Raw genomic sequence first — 27890 nt, 5'->3', positions numbered from 1 at the left:
GTAAGGTCCTCTATGCCTAGGGTTCCTTCAGCTAATGCAAAAACAACGGGTTGCAACCTATTGGCATGATTAAGGTTTGCTGTTCGCCCTGAGCAGCATGATGATTGTGGAATCCCTGGAAGTGTTCCTGCCATTGCTGTGGCAGGATATTGTTGCTTAACCCTGGCTTATTTGGGTCTGAGAAACAGGGGTTATTGATTATTCTCCAGAAGCGAGCAGGATCAATAGATTCTGCCACCTCTGTGAGTTCTGCCCAGGTGGCGCGTTGTAACTTCCCCTTTCTTACTTTAAAAGCTAGCTTATAGTTTGCTCGACAAGCAGCCACCACTTCCCTATCTCTTGGTTTCTACTTCAGAGCCCACTTCAGCGTTCTTATGCCCTCAGAGCATTGGCTGTCAAATATGATCTATGCAGTGTGCAGGGAGTTTGTTACAGGAAGGGGCTCACATCTGAGGAAAGACTGGAACTACTGTGCGAATACCAACCCGAGCCACCCCTGGCGCTGGGCAATGAAGAGCCGAAAAACTCCACCGCTTTATTACAAGTGTGCTGAGCTACAAATGCGAGCCAACCTGCTTCACCTTACCAATGATCTTTACTGATCAGTTCAGTGACTTTACTCACCCAAAAGTGCGCGGTGCAAGCTTTCGAGGAGAGATTCACATGAAGGGAGAAGTCTGGGAGCTACGACATGGCAACAGATACGGGTAACCAGTGTTTCATAGGACATTCCAGAATGGGTGAATTTAGGTTTCAGTCCACTGCTAAAACCTAAAATATATCATCTGAAGCACAGGGAGAAGCCCCAGTTATTGATCATAAATTCACACATGGTCTAGAAATGACTTTGTACTAGTGCATCCAAAATCAGGAGCATTTAGTGTATATTGTGAATTGTTTAAAGTATGAGAGAAACATTGATTTATCATATATTTAGAGAGTGGAGAGGGTGATGGTGAAAGGATTTACATATTATCCTCATGACCTATGTTGTCTAAACAATGAGAAGATATCAGCAAAACTATATTAAATTTGAAGTCATAAATATTGTTATCTAGTTGTTAAATATCATTGGTTGGCCTTCCAACCACACTAGAACACATTCGCCTTTCCTCACTATTGCCACCACAGTGGCTCAATTACTTTTCTGTACTAAATAAATGTATGTGGAACCACCATCTAGGTAGCATTATTTACTATAGTGATCTCTTGTTATATGTATTTGAGATAGAAAAGAAAGGAACCTTTTAATATAGTTTGCATTTAATTTGTGGGTAGTTCTTCAAGTTTGACTGTAGCTTGATAACTCTGTTTCTAAGATTATTTTTTATCTAAATCCCCTTTTTTCGTCTTACCTCTTATGTCCATTTTGTCTGAGTTTTTTTTTTCATTTGACTTCTATATGAAGGTTTGAGCGCTGGTGTTTCTGATTTCATTAATGTTTTATTTTTTATTAGGTATAAAACTGATTGAAATTAATTTGACTGTATCTTTTTCTAATGTTTTGCTAAATGGTCCATTGTTGACAACATATTCAATGATTTGAAAAATGCTAAAATGTTTGCTTTCTCTTAATATCTGTGCTAACAAGACAATGTTTTTCTACAGTAAATCGCAGAAGCAAATATGGGGGGAGGCCCGTCATCTACAAACGGTGGTGTTAATCCCAATCTACCACGTCCGTTTATTGAAATGCGCGGGGAGGCACGGAGAAATCATGTCGCTGGTCGTGGTGTACCGCAGGTATGATTACACAGGACGAGTATCACCAATTTGGAATTTGTGGCAATGTTTTGTATTTATGTGTTCTACAGTTTATTTTAGTTGGCCATTATGCAAAAAAAAAACATATCTTCATATACCTGGCTTGCAAAACAGGGCATCAAAAGGTTCCAATCCTTTAGTTTCTTGAACACTCTTCTGTGTCCCTGATGCCTCTGTCTTCATTTAGACAATTGTTAGGCCTTTCTAAAAATACAACGACAAATGCACAGTGATCTGTTTCATAGCATGTGGTCTATAAACATGGATCATACACCATGTGATGGAAAGACTGCCCAATTGTAATCTCTGAGACATACCCTGGGCTCCCTTCCTGTCATTGGGTAAAAGACAGCCATGAATGGGATGGAGTAGCCAATGCCACTAGCCGTAGGGAAGAGGTGTGGCGCAGCGGCCAGGGCACCTGACTACAGACCACGGGGTTCTTGGTTCGATCCCAGGGGCCAGCGGCATTTTAGTCCAGCACCACGTGACACTGGGCAATAGCTCGTTTAATCTTCCCGACGGCCCCCAGCGCCATGACACCCTCGGGTAATTGCGCGCTTTACAAATACTGCATTTCATTTTTTCACTCCACCAATAGCAGCTAGGCCCATGTCAACATATATAAAATGTATAAGATGTTATGGGAAGAAAAAGAAAGACTTGCTACTCTAGCCGTAACTCGTGAAAAGCATGTCTCTCTGCAGATGCTGTTCAGTGAATGGGATCCTCTCGCTGTCCATGATGATACATGCTGTAGGAAAATGCCCCTTAATGTGTGGTCACTACATTTTTGCTAGATTTTGTTGTCGGGGTTTTGACTCTGCACACTGGGACACAGCTGTTCAGTGCCCAATGCATGTGCTCTGATCCTCTAAACGTGGCGAAATGGGCTGTACTTCTATTTTTTTTAAACAGTCTTTATTGATATTTTACATTAAACAGACACCCCATCCCCCCGCCCCCTCCCCAGCCCTAACACAGGCATGGTAATTAAATGAATATATAAGCATGAACATAAATATAACCATAGGTCAGAATAAACAAATAATTTATACAAAAATTATAATTTGCACAGATCTAAAAAAGAAACAATTACATCCTATACATCCTTGTTTAACCCGTATGTTCAATCCATTGTGCTAAGGGACTCCAAATTTCGAGCCCTATCTTCTTCCTATTTCGGCCCTTTCGATTATATATTGCAGTTTCCAGACTATAAATTGCCAATAAACGTGCTTGCCACTGTTGGAATGTAGGTGGATATAAATCAAGCCAAGCTGAAGCAAGACAAATTCTAAATACTGCCATTGCCACATATATCAAGCCCCTTGTATGCAATGGTCGTGTATCAGCATTGACCCCTGATACAATTTCGGCAATAGTAATCTCTATCTTTTTTGAAAAATTTTAGAGAGAAAAGTGGATATCTCCTGTTTTATAATATAGAGTTCCCTACATGTGGATAACATGTGTATTAAATCAGCTTCCGGTAGTGAACATCTAGGACATTGAGTCCCCTTGCCTGTACTCCACGTAGCTATTTTTTTGGGCATATAATAGAGTTCGAAAAAGGTCTTGTAGTATTGTGCCTGTAGTTTGGTTGATATTAGGATTGATTGACAATGATCAAAAGCCATCTGAGTAGAGGATTCTGGAATATCTAACAAATCCTGCCAAATTTGGATATGTTTATCTGAATCGTCAGGCAACATGGTAATCAGATTAGTATATATTTCCCCAATTTTAATTGTATTATTTTGTGTAATCGTTTCAATTAATTGTATTTTCCGTAATGCGGAGTTGCCACCACCCTTTTTTAAAATAAAATCTCTAATTTGTAGATATTTAAAAAAGTCGCGCTGATCCAAACCAAATTTCTTTTTTAACAGATCAAATGTACTAAACCCAATTGAATTGTAAAATGAACCAAGTGTCGTGATACCAATCCTAACCCATCGTTCCATACATGCATCGGCAAAGATCTTTGGGAAATGGCGATTTCGATATATTGTTGTATAGTGCGAGAATCTACCAATCCCAAGGATTTTACATGTATTACCCCATGCAATATAGATACCCTTTAAAGTTTTAAACCAAACCTTTTCAAAGTGGCAATCATATGTCAAACGCCAAAGATGATTTCGAGTCTCTTCCCCTAAAATAAGTAACGAGCTTGGGGATAAGAGTGCTCTGCTATAGTTAAGAATAGTCGCCCACCGATAAAGTTTAAGATTTGGAAGGGCAAGTCCTCCCCTATCTTTAGAGAGATTGATACATTTTATGGCTCTACGTGATCTACTGTATCCCCAAATAAAATGAGAAAATATTCCATCAATTTCTATAGAAATTTGTTGGTCGAACATTAGGCATATAGTTCGAAAAAAGTATAGGAATTTTGGAAAAAATACCATTTTAATAAGATTACATCTACCGATAATGGTTAGCTGTAAATTATGCAATTTCTTCAGAGCTTGATCCGTTTGTTTCAGTAGTGGATTGAGATTCATTTTAACCAAGTTGTCAAGATTTGAAGTGATATTAACTCCTAAATAAACAGCATTAGTTACTACCCTGTTATCACAATAATTAAGTTGGTTATTAATTATAATTTGAGTTTTATTTGAATTTAGTTTATAACCCGAAACTACTCCAAACTTTCCCAGCCTCTTGTTCAATAAATTTTATGGTCTCCTATGGGTTAGTTGTTGTTACAGCAATATCATCAGCATATGCCAATGTTTTGGTTGCTCTATTGGGGGTCATTATTGGTTTTATAGCTTGATTATGTTCCAGTTTCCGAATAAACGGATCTATGAAAAGGGCAAATAGTAGGGGGAGCACGGACATCCCTGCCTTGTCCCTCTTGTCACTAAAATTGTCCGATGCCTCACCATTTATCATAACTGTTGCTTCCGGTTTAACATATAACATACGTATTGCACTAATGAAAGTTTCCCCTATCCCACTCCTTGACATAGTTGTCCATAAATATTGCCAGGAGACCCTATCGAACGCTTTTTCAGCGTCTAGCAGTATAAGTGCCATAGCAACCTCAGCTATGTCAAAGAGTGTGATAACCCTCTGGATGTGATCGGTGGTTGATCGGCCTGGAACGAAACCATGTTGCCTAACTGAAATGATTTTATGAATTAGTGGAGCAAGCCGACTGGCCAGTAATTTGGAGTAAATTTTAGAGTCATTATTAATTAGGGTGATCGGACAGTAAGCCCCTAACTCGGTCGGGTCTTTGTTCTTCTTAGGGAATACAATAATCTTTGTCTGTGCCCAAGACCCTGGTGGTTGACCACCCTGAAACACTTGGGTCAGTAGCTTAATGAAAATCCTTTTCAGTTGTTTACTAAATCTGGCGTAAAATTCTGATGGAATACCATCAAGCCCGGCTGCTTTACCAGGTGTCTTTTTTTTTTTTTTTTTAAATGTTTTTATTGACATTTTTCCCCTTCCCCCCCCCCCTGAGATGTGGACAGGGCACAATAACATTCATTACAGCGCAAAATCATGTATACAAATGGGAATTATACAAAGCATTAAAGTCAAAAATAATATCAAATCATACATAATTCTTCCAAGACAGATCATATGTACCAAATATACACAGACTTCTAAATACTTCGTTCTCGATTTCCCTGCCCCCCCCTAGTAAAACAGTAATCAGTAATCGGGACCTTGTTTCCAACGGACGAGAGGCTCCCATATTTGTAGACCAAGTTTCTTGCCATTCCTCCCCCTCCTCGCATATATAGCTGATTCTAGCTTTTGAACAGATAGTATCTTCCCCAACCATTGATGATATGTAGGAGGGTTAGGATCCAACCAAGCCGAGGCAACTACAAGTCTGAGAATAGCCAATGCTACAAATAGAAACTTTTCATTACCCACGTGTGTCTCAGGGTTGACTCCTAATAACATTACAGCTGGATTTAGTTCTATTGTAGTTGCTAATACATTCTGTAAAAATTGCTCAATATCTCGTTTTATACTATTTAAGTGTGGACAGAGTGAAAAGATATGTAATAGGTCCGCCCCCGGACTACCACATCTGAAGCAGGTGGTTCCCGTAGAGCCCCCCCATTGAGCAATTTTCCCAGGCGTATAATAGAGATGGAATAGGGTCTTATAGTGTTGAGCCTGTAATGATGATGAACACAACAATTTTCTTCCCATCTCTAATGAATCTGAGAAAATATCCCTATTTATATCCAAATCTACAGACCACCTGTTGATCCATTTCTCCATATCATCTTTCTTTAACATTGTCATCTCAAGATAGAATCTCTTAATGGTACAATCCGAGCCTGTCTCTATAATATCCATCAATATATTTCTATCAAACCCCAAGGGCCCTCCTTTCCTGTTTATTAAACAACTCCTTATTTGAAGATATTTAAAAAAGTGTTTTGTATCTAGGGTATATCGAGCCTGTAGCTCAACAAATTGTAAAATACCTTGGGGACCCTGAATGTCTCCAATCTTTCTTATCCCCCGCATCTCCCAGTCTTGGAATACAACTCCCGAAAAAACCATACTAGGGAGTGAGGGGTTATTTTTGAGTCTAGTGTAAAAATTATATTTCCCAAATCCTATCTTTTTTGATATTCCCTTCCAGACATTGTGCGCAGCCATTAGGATCTTAAACCGTGTTCTTTTATAATAACTTTCCTCAGTGAATCTCAAAAATATATTTTCCGCGTTTTTACCTAAAACCAAACCATAAATTGCAAGTGATCCAGCATTGTCCCAGTCATCTATATCAGCCCCCCCTACCAATCCCAACATGTTTGGGAATGCGGCGGCCCAATAATACACTTTTAGATCTGGTAAGGACCAGCCACCACGCTCCCGCGGTAGAGACATATATCTCAGTGCTCTACGTGTTTTTCCTTTAGCCCAGACGAAGCGGTTGATCATTTGTTCACATATTTTAAACCACTTGTTTTCGAATAAGAGTGGGATGGCCCTGAATATATACAAAAATGTTGGCAATATCATCATTTTAATAATATTGATCCGGCCTACTAGTGATAAGTGTAGATTTTCATACCGGTCCAGGTCCTTCTTTGTTTTGCTTATTATTGGGACAATATTATTTTATACCAAATTATTTAGATCAGCTGATATTTTTATTCCGAGGTAGGTCCCCGCCTGAACCACACGATTATCATCACACGTGGTCGCTGAATTTTTAATAATCTGAGTCTTAGAGGCATTTAGAGCGTACCCAGATATCCGTCCAAATCTGCGGGCCTCTTCCTCTATATAAACAGTTGCCTCTGTGGGGTTTGGTGTTATCACCACCACGTCATCAGCATAAGCCAAGATCTTACATGGTCCCAGCAATGTCGGCAGCGGAGTTATCTCTGGACAAAGCTCTAGTTTACGGATCAGTGGATCCATATACATGGCAAATAGTAATGGGGAGCATGGGCACCCCTGCCGTGTACCCCTTTTAATTAAAAATTGGCCTGTAGTCCCCCCATTGACTCTTAAAGCCGCAACGGGTTCTTTATATAAAGTTTGCAGTGCTTTTATAAACCCACCCCTAAGTCCAACTCTAGTCAAAGTATACCACAAATAGTCCCAGGAGACCCGATCAAACGTTTTTTCAGCGTCCAACAGCATCGCTGCCATCGGGTCCCCTGTGACTTCGGTGGCATCCAATAATGTTATTACTTTCCTAGTATGATGGGTCGTTCCTCTACCAGGAATGAAGCCATGTTGGGTATAATAAACTAATGAACTTATCACTTCTGCGAATCTCATTGCCAACAATTTGGAGTATATTTTGGTATCATTGTTCATTAATGTAATGGGGCGATAAGACCCAGGCTCATCCTCCGGCTTGCCCTTTTTAAGAATCAGGACAATGTCTGCACCCCCCCAAGACTTTGGTATAGACTGCCCGAGCTGTGCAAATTGAATCACTCTAGTTAACTCTTGAGCGAGCACTCCCCAGAAAGTTTTATAAAATTCTAGAGGTATCTGGTCGGGACCAGCAGCCTTACCTGAGGGGAGTTTACCCATGGCTTCCTTAACCTCTTCCATTTCTAGCTGAGTTTCTAATCTTTCTGCTTCTTCATCCGAGACCCTCTCGATGGGTATATTCTCCAAGTAATCGCTAATCTCTTCCCTACTACAGGGGTGTTGGTGATCATAAAGGGTCTGATAAAATTTCCTGAATACTTCCCTAATTTCTTCAGGGCCAGTTTGTGTATTGCCATTTTCATCTCTAATTTGCCTGACCGTCCCTGCTGCCGCTATCTGCCTAGTACGCATGGCCAGTACATGCCCAACTTTTTCATTGTATTCATAACATTTCTCCCTACGAATTGTATAATGTACTGCCGCTTTTTTTGCCAGATCCCCTTCCGCCTCGCTTTTAACTTTTACTAAATCTATCAGATATTGCTCAACTGGGTCCCCTCTGATGAGACAGTTATTAAGTTGTTCTTCTGCTTCTAAGACGGCTCTCTCTAACTCCCTTTGCAGTGCCCCTTCCAATTTGCGTTTATGAATGCTGTAACTACATGTCTCTCCTCGGACGCCTGCCTTAAAAGCATCCCATATGACTCCCACCGATGCCGTTCCTTTATTATAATAAAAAAACTCAGTGATCCATTTCGACATATGTAGTACATAATCCTCTTCTAAAAGAAGTCTTCTTTCAAAAGTCCATACCCGATTAGGTCTTTTTACTCCTTCTAACTTTAGTTCCAAAATTAATGGGTTGTGATCACTCAAGATTCTTGGCAATCTATCGATCTTGACCCTTGACATTAGATTGTTAGAAACCATAAAATAGTCGAGCCTAACACAAACTTGGTGTGGTGCAGAATAGTAAGTATATCCTTTCTGTTGTAGTCTAATTGTGCCCCAAACATCATTCAGATTATTATTACACAGGAGATCGACAAGTGCCTTATGGACTCTTTTCTTACGGCCTTTATAACATCTATTTTGACCAGTTCCTAACCCGTCAGCCCCATTGATATTGAGATCTCCTCCTATAATAACCTGTGGGGGCCAAGCAGCTAACTCAGAATCTATAAACTGTAACACCTCCGGATCATCCTGCGTGGATCCGTAAACTGACACCATCGTTGTCCAAACCCCATCTATCTCTATCTCTACCATGGCCCATCTTCCCCATTTGTCCTCTAATTTTCTCCCTATTATCAAATTCTTACTCCTTGACAAAATGGCAACTCCTCTATTTTTAGCACCTTGTTTAGAACTAACTATGAGCTGATAGCCCAGCTGATTCAGACAAAACTCCTGGGTACTCATTATGTGCGTTTCTTGCAAAAAAATAAAATCTACATTCATCTGGCGTAATCGAGCGCCTATCTTATACCTCTTTTGGACATCATTTAAGCGGCACACATTCCATGTTACAAACCTAAGTGTCATTGCTAATTTTCCCGAAACCGTTGACTGCCTGATCACTTGACATTATTTTAACGAAATTTATCTTCAATACAGCTGATACATTCAATGCGTAGAACTTAATTTCAATACTCCCTTCCTTAACATCCTGCCACTGAAACACTTTTTCCATCATATGTCCATCATGACCCCTACAAATTTCAATACCCTTGTGCCCTGTCCCTGGATTCTCCCTCCCCCACCCCAGAATTCCCACCCTCGTAGTCCCTCCCCCCCTACGGGCAAATAGGTCCATAAGACCTATGTCTGGCCGACGTTTGCCACCAGGTTATCTCACCCCCCCCCCCCCTGAATTTCCTTAACTATATACATTATTCAGAATGCTCACTAACATAGAATCAAAGCTATCCGTATATACTATGATTCAGAGTTTTTAGCAGTAACTGCTACCCATTAGGCAATGGTTTTTACACTTTAGAGAGGCATATCCACCAATTTGAGCAACATTAGAAAATTATACAGCATACAAAAAAAAAAAAAAACCCTCTCAAGAATAAATATATTGCAAGAAAAAAGGAGTATACAAAGGAGTTAGCAGTTAGCTACACTACTATACAATCACCCTTCAATTAAGAGTTTATAACAAATAGGGTTAGAGATCCGATTACTCCTACTACCTTGCTTTTCTTTGCTTTTTTGTTTCTTGCATAGTATGTTACTTTTTACGGGGTATATTTTTGACAGGGCCAGCTTGTATATCTTGGACCTCCAGAGTACCACGTGAAGACTTTTGACGGCCCCTATTCTCTCTCAAATAGGTGAGATATTCTTGCGCCATGATTTCAGAATAAAAAACTCTGAAGTTACCCTCTAGCCCGACTTTCAAACGTGCCGGAAATAAAAGATAAGCCTCATAGCCTATATTTTGAAACGGGGTAATGAGCTGTCTCATCCGCCACCTTCTTTCCACGGTGGCGTGGCAGAAATCAGGCCGGGCAAAAAACTCGATTTCCTTATAGGTGTCACGCTATGTATTGATAGAAGTATCTCAACCAACTGTGGTTTCTCAGCCAAAATTTCTTGATCCGTTGGGGAAAGTACTGTCCATGTTACCAAATTCAGAAATTCCTCTATTTGAGATTGGGTTTTACATGTCTCGGTGTATAATTCCTCATAATATCTTTTAAATGATTCTCTAATATTGGGGCCTATTAGTATGGGGGACGGACCTGCGTCCGTCCGCCACCCCCGAGGTGGAGGGAACGTCCGCAGGGGCTGCGGCATTCCCTCCATGCAGATTAGGATGTGACCGCCACCCTGGCGGTCACATACCCTAAGTTTAACATTGCGGCTGGTGCTGCTTGAAGCAGCGCCCGCCGCAAGGTTAAAAGTGCATAATAATAATAAAGTAGTTTATAAAGCGCCTGGCGACGCCTCCCGGCGTGTCCCCGCGCTGTAGAGAACAAGTTACCCAGCAGCTCTTGGCACCCTCCTTCACCTGCCAGCTATTTTATAGATTGTACAGATAAGTTTTCAAGAGATTTCTAAATCTGGTCTCGGATTCTTCCAGTCTTAAGGATGTAGGGAGTTTGTTCCAGTTTTTTGCCACTACAACTCTAAAAGAGCGACCACCGAGTTTCGCTCTTTTTGCATGGGGGATCGTCAGCTGACCCGTCCCCTCTGAGCGTAAAGCTCTGCTAGGCTCATACCTATGTACTAGATCAAGAAGATAGGATGGAGCTTTATGCCGGAGTATTCTATGGCATACTAAGAGAGCTTTATACATCACTCTCTTCCTGACCGGTAACAAGTGTAGGGCCGCTAAAGCTGGTTTGGATGCTGCTCTTTTAGGGAGTCTTAACACAAGACTGTATTTTGGAGGACTTGCAGGCGCCCCAGACTTTTATCTGTGGCGCCTAAAAACAGAACGTTCCCGTAATCCATACGGGACGTCACCAGCGCCTGAGTCAAAGTGCGTCTGGCATCCAGCGGGAGTAGGTCAAGGGTGTGATTAATTCAATATCCCAAAACACTTTCCCACTAGGCGATGAATGTGGCCTTCGTAGGACAGAGTGGGATCAACCCATATTCCCAAGTTCTTAGCTTCCTTGCAGGGGACCGGCATTGGACCCAGACATGATGGCCAACAGGCTGGTGTCCAGCTCAGGTTGCACCCCCCCCACCACCATTACCTCCGTTTTGGATCCGTTTAGCTTCAGACAATGCGAGTCCATCCATTCTGCCAAAGCTTGCATACAGGTCTTGAAGTTGGATGCCGCCGTTGAAGGTGCTTGAGACAAAGAGATCAGCAGTTGGGTGTCATCTGCGTAGGAGACCAACTCTACCCCATACGCTTGCACCACATCGGCCAGGGGGGTCATATATAGATTAAAAAGAGTTGGGCTCAGGGCAGAGCCCTGAGGCACTCCCTGTTCTAAGTCCATTTCTGCTGACCTACAGGAGCCTTGTTGCACCTGAAAGCTTCTACCTGTGAGGAAGGACTTCAGCCACCCCAGTGCGGAGTCTGAGACGCCTGCCTTAACTAGACACTGTAGTAGGATGGAGTGAGCTACAGTGTCGAACGCCACACTGAGGTCAAGCATCACCAAGGCCATGGTATGATCGGCATCCGCCCCTCGTCTCAGGGTCTCAGTCGCTCTCAAAAGGGCCGTCTCCGTCGAGAAATGCATGCTTTGCATATGCATGCACAAAGCGGCAGGCACCGCGCGGTGCCTGCCGCTTTGTGCATGCATATGCAGGGGGGTACCATAGGTACCCCCCATGTGCACCACCAACCCACCAACACCCTGGGGGCTCGCAACGAGCCCCCAAAAACGAAAGACCACATGCTTTTCCACGGCGGAAAAGCATGTCTTCTGCCCCATCCTAATATGGCTGGCGGTGTCTGATAGACACCGCCACCATATCAGAGCTTTTCCGCCGCGGTCGGAATGCGACCGCGGCGGAAAAGCGGCGGACGGTCTTCCTGACCCACCAGCCATCCTAATCTGGCAGTGGGTCTTTGGAGCCTCCGCAGCGGTGAATACGCATCCTCCGGGCCGGCGGTGGCTTCCGCCGGCCTGTAGGATGCGTATTCATCGCGATCCTAATCGGCCCTTAAGTCTTTATCTTGTATAAGGCCTTTCACAGGGTCTCTGATCTCTTTGATTGTATTGTCAGTATAATCCTGTCTTGTACGAACAGCTAATTGGTGCCCCACTTTTTCACCAAGCTCGTATACCTTTTCCTTATTTTGAGCAGCCTTACAAATTGCTTTACTTCTAATTGGCATATTTAACTTACTCCAAAGGTCATAGTGCGTGGCACAAAGTGCATCCAGGGCCACTAAGGTAAATGTCAGTAGTGAACTGCAGCACATATTGTGCCACCGCTTAAGTGACAGTTGAAGTGCAAATCCTGATAGTAGGCCTGCCACCAGTAGCGTGGCTGTGCAGGTCTTAACTGCAAATTCGACCTGTCAAGATAACCACTTCTGACAGACCTAAACTCTCCTTTTAAATATTATCAAGTTACCCCTAAGTGGGCATTAAATGCCCATAATAGAGGGTGCATGATATTTAAATGTAGGACATGCAAATGTTTAATGTAAACATGTCCTTGCAGTTAAAAGGCCAAAAAACTATATTCACTGTAGATGGGTTAGCCGTTTCACAGGAAAGAATTGGCATGCTTCACGAAAGTTAATACATTTATCTCCGCCTAGGCAAAGTCTGATTTGTAAGAAATAGTTCACAAATGGTGCTTTTTAAGAGTTACTTTTAGGCTCCCTAAAGCCTCGAGAAGCCATTTCTCCTGAGTGTCACACAGGATCTAACTTGATTAGGTATAAAATGTCTCCCAGAGTTGAGACAAAAGGCGTGGGTGAGGGAAGGTATTCTGTTTCTCTGGTAGGATGACTATCTGGGCACCGCCCAGGAACTTAATTATCTTCAAGAGGTCAAGTCCTGTCCAGGGAGATGTAGCTCACACTTGGACTGGCCATCTGTTGTCCTCCTAGCCAGCTGGGTACCAATCCCAGAGGGAGTGGAGCTGCCACCAGAACCTGTTTTGAGTTACCAGAGTGGAGGGTTTTCTCAAATCCCCGGCCACAACTCTGTCATGTAGTTCCCACTCTCCAGTAGGAACTGCACATTTGTTGACAGTGCAACCCTTGGGATGGTGCTAGACTGATTCCATCCACCCCCTCAGGATATGTCCCACCATAAGCGCTCATTAGCCCTAGGCGGATAGCAGATGGATCTGGCAACCACTGAACATGACAACCCTGATCTACCAGGAATCATGGTAACAGATCTAGATCACTTTTGCTCAGTCACTCGTGCTTTCTTTCTGTGAAATATAGAAGGATTACACAGTGAGGCATTTTCAATATTTATTGAACGAGCGTAATTCTTGTATAAAATATAAGTGCTGCAATGATCAATGGGCAGATGCAAGTAAAGGTTATTAGTAGTAATAGGACAGTGAACAGAATAAAAAGTTCCACCATCTTGCTCAAAAATGTATTAAGCTTGTACATGATGTGTCAATGTATCATGTTAGTGTTCTTGTTAAGTTGGTTTGTAACAGGGGTGGGCGGAACTTGCGGAGTTTCACTCCATGGTATTGAGCAGAGTTGCCAGAAAATGTCGCCGAATTCCGCGGAGTTCCGTAAACTGTCGGAGTATTGTGCTCTGCCACTTAAACACTCACCTGAAAGAGGAGTGTGACAAATGGAGGACAGAGAAGCAGGGCCTCCACCATGACCCTGTGCTTGAGGCACTGGACGTGGAGCTGTGAAGGGCTCAGTGCGATGCAAACTTTCCTTGATTGCATTACGTCTCTACTGTTTCAGCCAATCCTGGGACAAGAAGAAGTCTTTCCACCAATCAAGTCACTACGCTTTTCCAATTCTAGAAATGTGTTTTCTCGTACTGGATTGGCACACCACCACCTGACCCAGTTATAATAGAGGGCGTCTGTTGAAGGAAGTAAAACATAATGTACAATAGTGCATTACATTTATATGTAGTTACCTGAAGTTGAAAGACAAAAAAAGTGACAGTATGTATATGTATAATATATGTTTAAGCCATTCCTTTGACACCACTCCCTTGCTCACTAACCCCCATCTCTATTGCCCACAGTACTTTTTTAATGCACTTCTCACTGTGGTGTCAGTTACTAAAATGTAACAGCACTGAACACCCGCATCAACCGTGAGTTCACAATATCTATGAGTCATTGATATTAGAAAAATTCCTGACACTTATTTCCAATTAAAAAACAGCACAATCTGATTTTGTTAATTACAATATTTAACATCCCTGATACAAGTTAAATAAAATGACCTTTGGTTAAAAAACTGACACTGAAATTAAATAAAAACTCTAAGCAGTTTTATATGGGGATATAAGAAAGAGAGGCGAGCGATAGATTGGCTGAAACTTCCCTTTAGTCAAGGGGGTTTTGAGTTTCCATACTTTAAAATGTATTTTTGGTCTTCCTGCTTCATACGTCTTCGTAGTTCTATCAATTCTGCCAGTACCCTCTTTTGTCACGAGTTAGCGACCGAGATCAAGATGTTTCTGTATAGAACCAATGACTCAAATTACTTTAAAAGGGTTACATTTAAGACTATACGGGACAGTATATATATATATATATGGCGTGCTATTATGCTTAGTAATAATATCTATTTTTATCATGATAAATTTCCGTTATAGCATAATCCAGGTTTGCCAGAGATATGTCAGGTTTTATTCCATTTGAGAGACTGCAGATCAAGCATAAATTGCCCGACTATATGTTGTTTGATATTATCAGATTGTGGATTATTTTCTAAGAGACATACATTTGGTAAATATAACCGATTCTGAGATATGGGACTTCTTGTATGCAGTAGAATCCAAGAAACTGATTAGTAGGGTGTACAAATGGTTAAGCAGTCACAGAATAGATTACTGCGGGAGATTAGCGGATCAGTGGAGTAGGGTGCTAGGGGCGCCAGTAGCGGCTAGTACTATATTGCAAGCTCTCAGAACAATAGATAAGGCTGTCCACTCTACTAACTTGCGACTGCAAAAACATCGTATGCTGTGTCTCTTATATTATACTCCGGAAAGAATAGCTAAGTGGTCAGCTGACAATACTATTACCAGTGATCGCACAAAATGCCCCAGATGTAACTTATATGCGACTGACATAAAACACATGTTTGTAACATGCCCAGTATTGGCTATATTTTGGCAGGATGTTGGGAGTCTTCTCTCTCAGAAGTTGGGGATAGGGGCATCTTTACCACTTATTGAGATTATGATGAGATATAGTTCTGAACATCTTAAAAGCAATAGTTTGTTTGCTATCCTATTGGTCTCGGCACAATTCGTTATAGCTCGGGAGTGGATATCACCAAAACCCCCATCTGTTATGGATTGGTTGCTGTTAGTGAGACAAACATGTGACATGGAACATGTACTGGCCAAGGCAAGAGGTCTCCGCTCAATTTCTAAGTTTACGTCAATTTGGGGGTCTTTGTTTTTGACTGAATAAATGTTTTGCGTTTAATTGTATAATTACGGAATTATGTAATATTTTCTACATTGTGCATACAGTTTTGTGTTTGTGTATCAACCTCCAGTTGACAAATATATATATATATTTTTTTAAAGAAATGAAATAAAAATGTATAATAAACGTGCTCTACTACCCTGAGGTGTCTAGGCGTGCAAGCTTGAAAAACTGGGCAGTACCAGATATGAGGCCAAGGGATATAGGCTCCTAGAGATTAAAAAGCCATGTTTTTTGTTTTTTCCTAAAGCAGAGAAGGTCTGATTCCATTTTCAGGAATAAAGGGAGGTTGTTCCAGAGATGGGAGGTGCTGCCAGTGAAACTTCTCCCACTCCATTTTACTTTTCTTACTCTGGGAACAATGATATTACAAGCTGTTTCTGAGCAAAGGGATCATGGCGGAAGGTACCATTGAAACCCCAACTTTAAAACTTGTGGGCCTTCTCCATGGAGAGCCCTCAAAGCAATGCATAGGGCCTTAAACTGTATACGCTTCTCAATAGGTAACCAATGGAGAAGCGGAAGGGCAGCTGAGACTGATTCTCTTTTGGTTAGGCCTAATAACAGGCGCGCAGCTGAGTTCTGTAGGATCTGAAGCTTATTTAGACTTTTTTTCTTACACTTACAAAAAGAGCATTTGCATAGTCAATCTTTGAAAGTATCTAGGCAGGGACTACTGTTTTTTGGAGGTCCTTTGGAATGGAAGGAAAGATTTTCCAAAAGAGTTTCCTCATAAAAAAGGAGGCAGACGTGATAGTATTCACATGCCCTTCGTAGCTTAACTAGTTATCAAAAATAACTCCAAGACTACCTTTGTGACTGCCAGCGGAAGTTGTCCAAGTTCAGGTGGCCACCAGTCTTGGGACCAGAAGGAAGTGTCCTTCCAGTGGCGGCTGGTGACATTTGAAAGTGGTGAGGCGTAAAATTATTGTTGTACTGCAGTCTGGCAAGCGAGCGAGTGAGCCTGAACAACCTACGGGGGGTCTGGGGGAGTTCTTCCGCCGAGAAAGTTTTGAAAAAAGAGTGGACAAATGGTGCATTTTCAAGCAAATTGAGGAAGCAGCGAGTTTAATAAGGCACTACAATTGAATTATTTATCATTTAAGAAATTGCCAATTTTTTTATGAGCTATAGAGGACCATCTTTGAGTATGCTGATGTAAATGTGCGCAGCTGTTTACATAGGTGTTTCTGGGATTCCAAACACAGGAGACCTGGAGAAGAAAAGGCCAGAAGATTGGTGGCAGCCAGCATGTCTCAACATATGCAACAATTGTACTCGGCTGCCAATCGTTCATGTTCCCACATGCTTGGTGACAGACACTGAAAACAGTTCTTTGGACAACACAGAAAAATGCAGTTTGTGGAATTAGATTGCCATTTACCTTTAAACACATTTACGAGCATTATTGGAAAGAGAAGCGTTGAGACAACTTTAGATGGGTTAATTTTGTTGCTCATTCTGTTGTAAGTTCTATTGTGTGAGCAGTGAAAAGATATTATACATAAAAGTAGTGGGCATAAACGTAAAGGGCATAAGAAGAGGCATGTGATGTAGGGTGCCAGAAGATGGTAGAGGAATTCAGTGCTTAATTTGACCCTGTGGTTGTAGGTGGGGTCCACCGGCACACACTTAAGGGGACTGGCACTTATTTTCCACATCAGACTGTGACCCGGAGCAAGAGTGAGAAAAACACTTCAGTGGAAAAGAGGGGAAGAAGGGGTGATCACTGTTACAAGAGAGAGGAGGAAAGGATGAGGGGACGAATGTACAGAATGGAGGTAAAAGATGAGGACAGCAAGCATACCAGAAGGATGTCAAATAGCTGTGAGTGGGAAGAGCTATATCCTCAATTCTCACAGAATACTTTTTAACCATTTAATCACCCAAAGCAGTATTTCTTTTTCAAACCATCTGAATATGAACACGAAATAAGGCATAACATGCAGAAGTGGTATGTGTTGGTCCAAATCTTATATGTTTTGTCCTATTTTTCGGGCCTCTCCAGCTTGCCCCCTTTAAACGTTGGTAGCTTTGACTTGCCGGAACCTTTCAGACAAAAACAGTGGCAGTGAAATATTAATGTAACTACTTGAAACACTGATCCCTGTGCCAACTGTTGCTGTATAGAGATGGGACATAAATAGTGTTACTTTTTCTCAACTCAATGTGTCCTTTTCCACCTTGAGAAGCAGCTGATTATAACAGTTTGAGAAACGCAGATGATTAACCTATGGCAGAGGCGCCCCTACAAGCAGTCCGAACTGACTGCTATCGAAGTGCAGTGCTGGCCTATGGAATTTTAGCCAAGTGAGGGCACGTCCCCCAAATAAGTGGCCAACTGTGTAATGTGCAAAGAGATCTGTAAACATTACTGGCTACTGGAGGATTCCAATGCAGTCCACGTCAGCAGAACCCACATCACTTTATTTTCCTTTACTTGACACTGTACAGTCGCATAAGGGATGTCTGTAACCGAGTCCTTCCTGGCATCTGGTCTCTCGATTCCTTTGTTATGCTACAACTCAAGTCCCAGATCCCTTAGAGTGGGCAACATTCAGCTTCATTCAGAAGTATGAACGTGCATTATATATTTATGTATTTTTATATGAAGCAGACATTACCCAAAGGTGATAGAGCGGTTTAGAAAAGAATACAAAGATACAAGAGCAATGCAGCATCTTCTTGGTGCACTAGTCAAGATCGTCTCCGGCAGTATCTTGTGAAATAATCTGGGCGAAGGACCTCCCTGCCCAGTGGTCAAGTGACAGTCTTTATATACTGTATCTTATCAGAGATTGGTATTTCTGACATAAATTCAGGAATGTCTGAGATAAGTTATGTTTATCAAGGTGCGAGTCTCAGACGCATCTATATGGACATATAAGATAAATTAACGTCAACTCAGGTTATACTCTTTAAGAGTTTGACCTTGAGGTTATAAGAACAAGACACTGTAGTGTAGCTCCTATTTTCCCAATAGGCTCTGCGCATTGGAATAGTACCTACAGCAGTAAAGGCCTAGGCCAGACGTTAACTAGGTCTACTACTGTCGATACTAGACTTAATTTTTGGGTTTGCCAGCTAAGCTCAGAGTTCGCTAGAAACTTTCTCGAATGTTCAAGGAAGGATTAACTTCCCTGATTAGACAAGAAGGGATTTAGTTTCTGACAACCATAGAACATGACAACTTTGCTCTCCCCTAATCAAGAGTCAATCTCGAGAGTCGTGTGAGCACAAGGCAATTATTTTACTCAGTCAGTACGTGCATTCTTAGTCTCATCAGAATGTAGAGAAAAGGAAGAGACGGGCGTGTTCAATAAAAGATGTTATTTATTGATCAGTCTCTTTTCTCGTACAAGAGAAATGGATCGATATTATTGCAATACTTATAGTTAAGTAAAGTGCATACATTAGAAGCAATAGTATAAAATAATACTGTAAAAACATTGATATGGTTTCTGAGCCATATGATGTTTAAAATGATTAAAATATATTTACATACACATATACATTTGACTAAACGTACTCAACTGGTGTTTCTAAATACGCCTACCCCGTGTACCTGACCTAAGTCTAATGCGTGGGCGGGAATAGAAAGTTACAGTTTAAGTTAAGTTTGTTTTTGCCAAGTGAATAACTAAAGAATTCTCTGTGAGGGGTTATTCAGTTCTGTACCTGGAATTTAGGATGAATGAGGAATGGTATCTCTTTCTCTGCTCTCGATATTCCAGGCTGCCTGCGAGGGCTACCCGGAAGCGCCGGTGCTGGGTCTCTCGGCTTGAGATAGCAGCGCGTCTCTCAGCGCGTCAGGAAGGCGGGGCTGCTGCCAGCGGGGTCTGCTTCTGCTCTTGGCTTCGGCAAGTATGGCTGCTCCGTCTTGTCACCACGCGTGTGTTTGCATAGGGCAAGGTCGGCAATATTTATACCTTAAAGGTGCCGGGATTGACGTAAGGATGGACATAGGTACGTCAATAAAGATGTCATACGACTTGCTCGTTAGCACATTCTTTACTAAAGTTCTCTGTGAAATCAAAACAATGGCCGCACGGATTATCCAGGTTGTCATAGGTTTGATTTGTTATGAGAACGTCGTATGCCTTATCAGGGGCTGGAGGAATGTCGCTTGTCTAATTAGATCTCAAGCGTTATGACCTAATCAGATAACACGTTCCTGTGCCGTAGTGTGACTGCGTCAGATAACGGTATCTGCATCATGGGGGATTTCTTGCCTCATGGGCTGACTGTTAGTTAACTAGCTAGTTAGTTTAACCAGAATAGGGTCAGGAATAGGGGGATCGATTCAGAACCTATAGAAATACACGACACCCACTCCACGCTAACTATGGTCATATCTACTAATCTATGCATAGTATAACATAGTACAACATACTATAGAGTATAGTGTATACCTTACCACCCCAAAATACATAAATGCATTTTGAAATTTTCAAATATACTGAAAAATTGCAGTCATATATATTGTATGCACTTAAGCTATGAATTAAATGCAAAATTAAACACGCATTGTTATGCATTATTGCTTTTTGGTATATGAGAAATACACATGAAATGGCTCTTAATATAGCTATACAAAAAGGAAGGTCGAGACCATTTCATCACATAATAAAATATTTGTGAACATCCCAGCGGGCAGCTAAAGTCTATATAAAGTATCTAAAATAGAAATCTTAGTTCTCTAGGAATAGTTTCTTACTTTAAGCAGAAGATCAGTGTCCCGGGGAAAAAATATATAGAAAAATTTTTTAAGGGCTTGCTGAAAAAAGTTGCTGTCCGTGAACTGGATTGTAATTGTTCATGTGACTTTATTTTTAAAGTTGAAGGCCGAATTCAGGGAACGCCGTGTGCGAGTTTACTCAAAAGTCTCTATTTCTGTTCCGGAGAGAACATCATATCATTCAGGCTTTCGAAAAAACTGTCAACAGCTTCATGGGAAAGTTCCACTAAGTCGGAAATAGGGGTCACCATGCATTCGTGCGCATGATTGTCTCCATTGACATTCTGATTTGCATTGCTGACAGAAGGTCGTACCTGTTCGATGCTGCTTTCATCTCGAACTTCACTACCCTTCAATCGTAGTGGTGAAGATTCCAGGAATGCCGTCATCAGAATTGGCAGCCTTTGAGGGCAGCACAGTGCGTGAACCTTGGTAGGAACCAACAGTGTATCTGCATCCACCGGCGCATCCGATTGTAGCGTCAGACAGGTGTCTAACACGCATTCTTCTCCGCATAGCAGACACCTTAGTACAGGTAAAACACACCTTTGCCACATTGGTCGAAATGATAGAAACCAAGTCATGTTTAGGTCTCTAAGCCGGGAGAGTCCCAGGATTTTTGATATCCGGTCCCGGTATCCAATGGCTAGGATCGTATCTTCCATTGTCGCGAGAGTTTGATCTGTGACATGGGTTGCCATAACGGAAAATAAGGACTAGGAATAGGATTCCTGCAATTAGTCCCAGGATCAGGGGAAGTCCGCCAAAAATCGAATGGACGAAATCTGGAAAAATACCCAGTATGGCTTTGAATGGTGTTAATGCCATCGAAAATACTGTCTTAAATACCTTTGAGACCCCAGTGGTATCAGAAATATTTAAGATTTCGCTCAGGATTTCCGCGAAATGTACGGGGGAATTAGTTGATAATAATGTATGTATCTCTGCAGTCGTCCTTGCGACTTGTAGATCATACGTTTCTTTAGATGACGTGAGCCTTGTAGGCGTCTGAAGAAGCACTGTTTTCATTCTGCTTAAAGTATCTATTCGAATAGAAGTAATTTTCAAACCGGGCCATGCCCTTGCCTCCCTGTCGGGAAAGGAGCTGGGGAACAAAGAACGTCCACAGCACTTGACCTTCGCCGTCGTAGTGACGAGATAAGGAGTCCCGGGCATAAGACTACAACATCTGCGGTCTACAATAAGAATGTAACTCCCATTATAGAGTCTTTGAAAGAATGGTTCTATTTCAGTTGCAGGTGCGCCTTGCTGGTGACATGAAAGGTTGTATGAATTCCCTTCACAGGCTCCGTGCAAACTAATACCGTTACACAGAAGCGTGCCGCTTAGTGACATAGCACAATTGTTGCCACTAAGAAACACTTTCTGTCCTTTGTTACTGACACATGCATGTGAATAGGGCAGGTTCCAAGTTGTTTTAAGGTACCCCTTTCCCAATTTCTCGTACATGCCAGCCTGTATATATTTTTGGCAGTATTGAAACCTGAAGGTTGAGATTGGAATATTTATGATTCCGTGGATTATCCATTCACTGACAGGTCGTTCTGACATTGTCAACGGTAATCTTTCTAGTTTTTCAATGCTCAAGATTGTATAATCAGCACCCTTCTGCGCCATACCGATTTGTCTATCAGTAAGGTTAAAGATTTGGAATAGTGACGTTGTGTTGATTAAACGCCAAGGCACATAGCCTGAACGCAGATTTTGTAACGTCCAGCCAAGCTGTACAATGGAACGCAATTGTGACTGTCCATGTTGTAATAACAGTAAGTCTTGCGATAATATATCGATTGCTGAAGACACAATGCTGTCCAATGAAAAAATTCTGGAGGACAGAGTCATTAACCCATTGTCCACTACAGAAAGTGATTTTTCCAAATTAATACGGTCAATTTCCCGTATTCTTTCTGCTGTTTCAATTTGAGTAACCTTCCAGGCCTCATTGTATGCTGCATATACAGAGGCTGCTATGAAACGCTTTTGACGCTGTTTGCGTGGTCCCAGTATGAAATCACGCAAGTCAGCACCATCAGTAAGTAAAGTTAGGTATTGCTTAATTTCAGGCAGTGTGGAAGTTTGTAGCCATTGAAGGCATAATTTGCCCACACTGTAGGTTGTTATTATCCCTGGGTGATGTCTTTGAGGATATCTAGGGTCTGGCCTGTTCATTTTGAAACCCTGTGTTTTATTCAGGAATCTATCTTGACAGTGATTTGTATCTGTGGGCCAGATCAACCATTGTTTCCAATCAGGATGTGTTCTGTTTTGGTTAAGTATATGTTTTATGTCTATTTCTTCATCTGTTTCAGAGCTATTGCTAAACATTGTTGGCTTTGGAATAGACAGGTTATTTAAATCTTTGATTTTGGCTAAGCCAAGACAGGTGGTTTGTTGAACAGTGTCATTTAAAAATATCATTTGTTCTGGGATCATGCAGGCTCTAAACAAAGCTTCTAAACCCTGTACTTGCCATTCTTTTGTACCCCAAACACTTTTCAAATCAACATTTTTGTCCCAATAATCAAATCCAAAAGTATTCATTTTTTCAAAGAACGAATCAGAATAAATCAATTTTGTGTTGGTTATCATGGTTTTCATCCCTGTCTTGTTTGACAATTTGTAATAAAATGTTTCAGCATTACTAGTGTTAAAACCTTGAAAGTATGAATATTTGTCATAAACGGTTCTAGAGCTCCCTTTTGGAGGTGTAGCACAATGTTCCCATTGATTATAATTTAAAACATTTCTTGGTTGTGCAGATTTATGCAAAAAACTGTTACCATAATGGTTATAGCAATACATACTATCATAGTTTGTAGAACCTTGCAAATAATCATGTTTTGTAAATTTAGCAGACATTACTAAGTCAGACATCATATTGTTTATACTTTCAAAGTCCCAATCATCAGCAAATAAGTTTGGTTTTGCAAAATCACTCAAGGAGATCTTGATTTGGTGTGGATATTTCAGGATCTCGACCGGACCATAAATTTCATAGTCAGTGTTGTCCCAGGCTACCCCACCAGGTATTGGAATTGCTGTGAAGTTGGCTGAAGAAAGTTCTGAAGAAAGTTCTCGTTTCTCGATGTGTGAAGATGTGTGTGGTTTGAGGACCAAGTTGATGTTCTGACTTGCTGTGTCCATTTTAGCATATTTTCCCTCAATGAAGCGTCCCAAGGTAAATACCATGATGAGCCAAAGTATGAGGATAAATGCACCAAAACCCACCCAAAATTCAATCCATGGAGTAACCAGATATGTTTCTTTCAGTTGTTTCAAAAGTTCCTTAGCTTTGTCTTTAAAGGATTTTGATGATGGCTGTGTCTTTTGTTCGCTGAAACCTTCAGAGGAATCATCGAAGTTGATGAAGTAACCAGATGCAGTTCTGTCAATTGTTCCAATTGGTTCAGGATTTTTGTTTCTTGCATTTTCACTTGGAACTTCATTGTAGATTGGTGTGTCTCTGCTAAATGTCTTTATTTGGGTTTTCAGAGGTCTGAGTTCTATTGCATTGTTGCATAGTCCTTGTTGTTCTTCTTTAGGCGTTTCGAATGTGATGAGCCTCTTTGTTAGGACCTCTGTACTGGTAGCAAACCTTGGTGTTCTGCTACTTATTGGGAGTCCACTTGGCCTACTGTTTGTTATCGGCCACATGTTGTGGTTTTACCAGGTCGATGGATACAACTCGGTTCTCCTTTTTTCCAGCAAGTGGCGGTAGTACAACTGATCTTGTCCCGTTGACAGACAAGACAGGAACTGCTTTTCTGTAAGAAGGCCCAAATTCCTTCTTTACCGCGATCTTCTCCCTGACTAGATCCCCGACTTTTGGAATCCAGACAGGTCTTGCTGGGACAGGTGGTGAATCTTCAGTGGTCGTTGGCTGTTGTTTCAACTGTATGTTGCTCAGGTCTTTTCTTGTTTTGTTTAAGTCCTGCAAAATAGCCAAACGGTCTTTGACATCAAAGGTTTTTTCTATTACCACTGAAGTCTGACTATCAAGGTCAGAGATCAACATCCTAGTTCCGAATAATAATTCGTACGGACTGAATCCCTTCAGAGAATTTCTTGGCAAGTTATTTAGACTACGTTGGACACTTATTAGATGTTTGACCCACCCAGCTCCCGAACCTAATACCTTTGCCGTTATAGATTGCTTTATGTCACGGTTTTTTCTTTCAACAATTCCGTTCCCCTCAGGGTGAAATGGACAAGAGTACCGCAATTGCACGCCCATGCTGACCATGGCCTCCTTATAAGCCCGAGAGCTAAAAGCAGGACCATTGTCCGAATGCAGAATGCCAATTGCGTATGTGCCGATAAAGACCCGCAAATCTTTTATAACAGTTCTGGCGTCAGCCGTTCGCTGGGGCCACATCCATATGAATCTCGTGCATGAGTCCACTGCGACCAAGATATATTTATAGTTACCATCCCTTTGTAAGGGACCGCAGTGGTCTAGATAAACACATGCTAATGGTTTATCCGAGATTAGAAGGGGCGTCTGTGCTGGACGTCTCACAGTTGATACTTTCATTTTTTGACATATTTCACATGCTAGAACATAGTTCCTTGTTTGTCTTCTCATTTGTGGCCACCAGTATCTCTGTTTTAATAATGATACTGTGGCTGAGACGCCAGCATGGGTAAAAGCAAGCCCTTCGTGTGCCGCTATTATTAGTCCTAATCTGTGTTCCATGTTTGGAATTGCCCTATCCCCCACTCCAGGGATTCGAGCAAAAGGAACATTGTTTTCATCAGTTATGTATGAGTATTTTACTGGAAAGCCTTTAGGGAGTGGTTCTATCGAATCCTTTTCTGAAGCGCTGACAGCTTGTAATATTTCGCTGTCTATTTTTGTTTTTGACCGGGTGACGGCTGCTACGGAAGCCGTTTGCACAGCTGCTTTCGCGGCCTCATCAGCCAATGAATTCCCTGCAACGTGAACGCCATCACGTTGATGACTCAGTGTATGTATCACGTGAGTCTTTGGTAGTTCTTTTTGTAAAAGAGCTACTTGTTCCCAGAGCATTTTATGCTTGATTGTGCCACCTTTCGCATCCTTGAAACCGTTCTGAAGCCAGATCTGCAAGTATTCATTATAAGACTGAACGCAATAATACGAATCGCACACTATAAGTGTGGGGAATTCTCGATCGGTATTTTCAAGCGCCATCTTGAATGCTAGTAGTTCAGCTCGCTGAGCTGTGCAATCTCCTAGAGATTGTGTTTTAGTGAGGGTTGGTTTAAATTTCCCTTCGTGCCAACGACCTTTAACAATCGCGCACGCAGCACTGTAAGCTTGTTTACCCCCTACTGCGGGTTGTGCTGATCCGTCTGTATATATTATACAGCCGTAGTGTTCTAGAGGCAGAATTTCGGTTGGCGGAGGACATTCAAATTCATATTGGAGAAATTCTTGTGTTTTTAAGTAAGGATCAAATTCGTACACCACGTCTGTTGCAGCAAGAGAGTTAGCCCATTGTATCCATCTCGGATGGAGTGCTTTAGCATTTGGAATGCTTGCCTTTGTTACCGCCTCTAAGGCTGGTATTGGTGTCACGATTACTATTCGTTTACCTTGTGCCAGGGCTCGTTCTTTTGCTATAGCTGTCTGTGTTGCTGTAAGAATTTTTTCCGTTGGGCTAAATTTCATTTCAGCCTTAGTGTACAAGTGTGATTTGAATGCAATTGGTACCTTATCTCCCTCATTAGAGGTTAGGTATGTGAATCCGCATCTCCCTGGGATGACTCGGATCACAAGGTTGCGTGTATTATCACAGGTTTCTAATTTTGTTTTAATTAGCATGTCTGTTTGTAAGGATCTCAAAATTTCTGTGTGTGCTTGAGTCCAACTGGATCTTTTAAAGTCTGGTTTAATTAGATCATAAAGGGGTTTGACCCTTTCTGCGTAATTTGCAATATATGTTCTTCCGAAATTTAGGAAGCCTAGAATTGACTGTAGGTTTTTTAGTGTTTTAGGAGCTTGGATTACGGCACATTTCTCTAGGAAATTGTCTGCCAGGCTTTTACCTTCACTTGATAACTCATATCCTAAGAATAGGACCGTCAGATGGGCAATTCTGGACTTTTTGAAGTTGAATTTGTAACCCTCTGCAGCGAAACCAAGTATTATGGTGTTCACTCTTTTCAAGTGAGTCTCCAAGTCATCATCTGTTAAGTAAATGTCATCGACATAAGATAATGCTTCATCATCATATAGTTGTAGTAATTCTGTTACTCTCGCTGAGAATACCCCCGGGCTGTTCTTGTACCCCTGGGCTAACCGACAGAATTGTTTTTGAGTGCCATTTACTGAGAAAGCTGTTAAATATCTGCTCTCTGGTGCTATGTTTTGACAAAAGAATCCATTGGAGATGTCCAAGGTTGTTTTGTATTTTTTGCGCACTATGTTATTCATTAGTGCAGCACTGTGTGAGTTTTGCACTGCAAAGGTTTTGCAACATGTGTTAAGGTGTCGGTAATCCAAAACTAGACGATATGAGTTGTCTGGTTTGGCGACCGGAAACAAAGGATTGTTCATTTGTGAGGTGCAAGTTTCAATCACCCCCTGGTATTCTAGCTGATCTAGTATTTCATTTACTTGTTTTTTAGCTTCTTGCTTAATTGGGTACTGCCTTTGTGCAGTTGGTTGTGATTTTAACTGGACTTTGTGAGGAGGAGAATCCTCATCCCATCCTACATGATTTTTATATAAAGCAGGTGCTAAGGCCACTGCCCACTTTCTAGCAAGTGTATATTTTTTATGAATCGGTATTTGATTCGAGAAGGCAGGCATAATTACTTCTTCGCCATGAGGGCACTCCCTGACAAACTCTGGTGGCCAGTCTTTTTCAGCTAGAAGGATGTCATAGCCTTTGGAGAGGTTATCCCAAAATAGTCCCCTAATTTTCCTAGTCTTATCTCCCTCTATACGTAATGTTATCTCGTATATTTTGTGGGGCTTGCTAACTCTGGTATCTGCAGTTTCCACTTGAAGGTATTCATTCGTGTCCACTGTCTCCAGATGATTCATAAGGACTTTGCGAGCTATGCTCACCTCTGCTGCGCTGTCTAGCATTGTCTGAGCCCACTCTCCGTTTTTCAGTTGTGTCCTCAGTATTCTCGGCATTGTTAACTACCTTGATACTGGCTACCTTCTTTTTTGGAAATTGTAATTTCTTTTTCAGTTGAGCAGGTTCCTTGTCTTTGGACTTGGCGTGCTCTTCTGATCGTCCTCTTCTTTCCGATTTCTGCGAGGAATTCTGAAAAGATTGAGAGGGACGTGTATCAATGTCTTGATATCTATCAGGTTTTTTAATATTATCCCTATTTCTAAGGTTATATCTATTCCCAGAGGGGTCACTCTGGGGTGACCTTTGTCTCGGGTTTG

At 41.6% G+C, this 27890-nt stretch overlaps 1 long non-coding RNA gene across 2 annotated transcripts in view; it reads left to right on the top strand.

Annotated features, from left to right (window-relative positions):
- The window catches only part of LOC144817812 (uncharacterized), a 126993-nt gene that overhangs the window by 94253 nt on the left and 4850 nt on the right, over positions 1-27890 (top strand). For both annotated transcript variants that reach the window (XR_013606984.1, XR_013606985.1), the window contains exon 2: positions 1609-1743. This is a non-coding gene — a long non-coding RNA (uncharacterized LOC144817812). The remainder of the gene's footprint in view (positions 1-1608; positions 1744-27890) is intronic.

The sequence above is a fragment of the Lissotriton helveticus genome, chromosome 2_1, assembly GCF_964261635.1.
Source record: "Lissotriton helveticus chromosome 2_1, aLisHel1.1, whole genome shotgun sequence".
Taxonomy (NCBI): domain Eukaryota; kingdom Metazoa; phylum Chordata; class Amphibia; order Caudata; family Salamandridae; genus Lissotriton; species Lissotriton helveticus.
The sequence above is the reverse complement of the archived record's forward strand: the minus strand, read 5'-3'. Positions and strand labels throughout refer to the sequence as shown.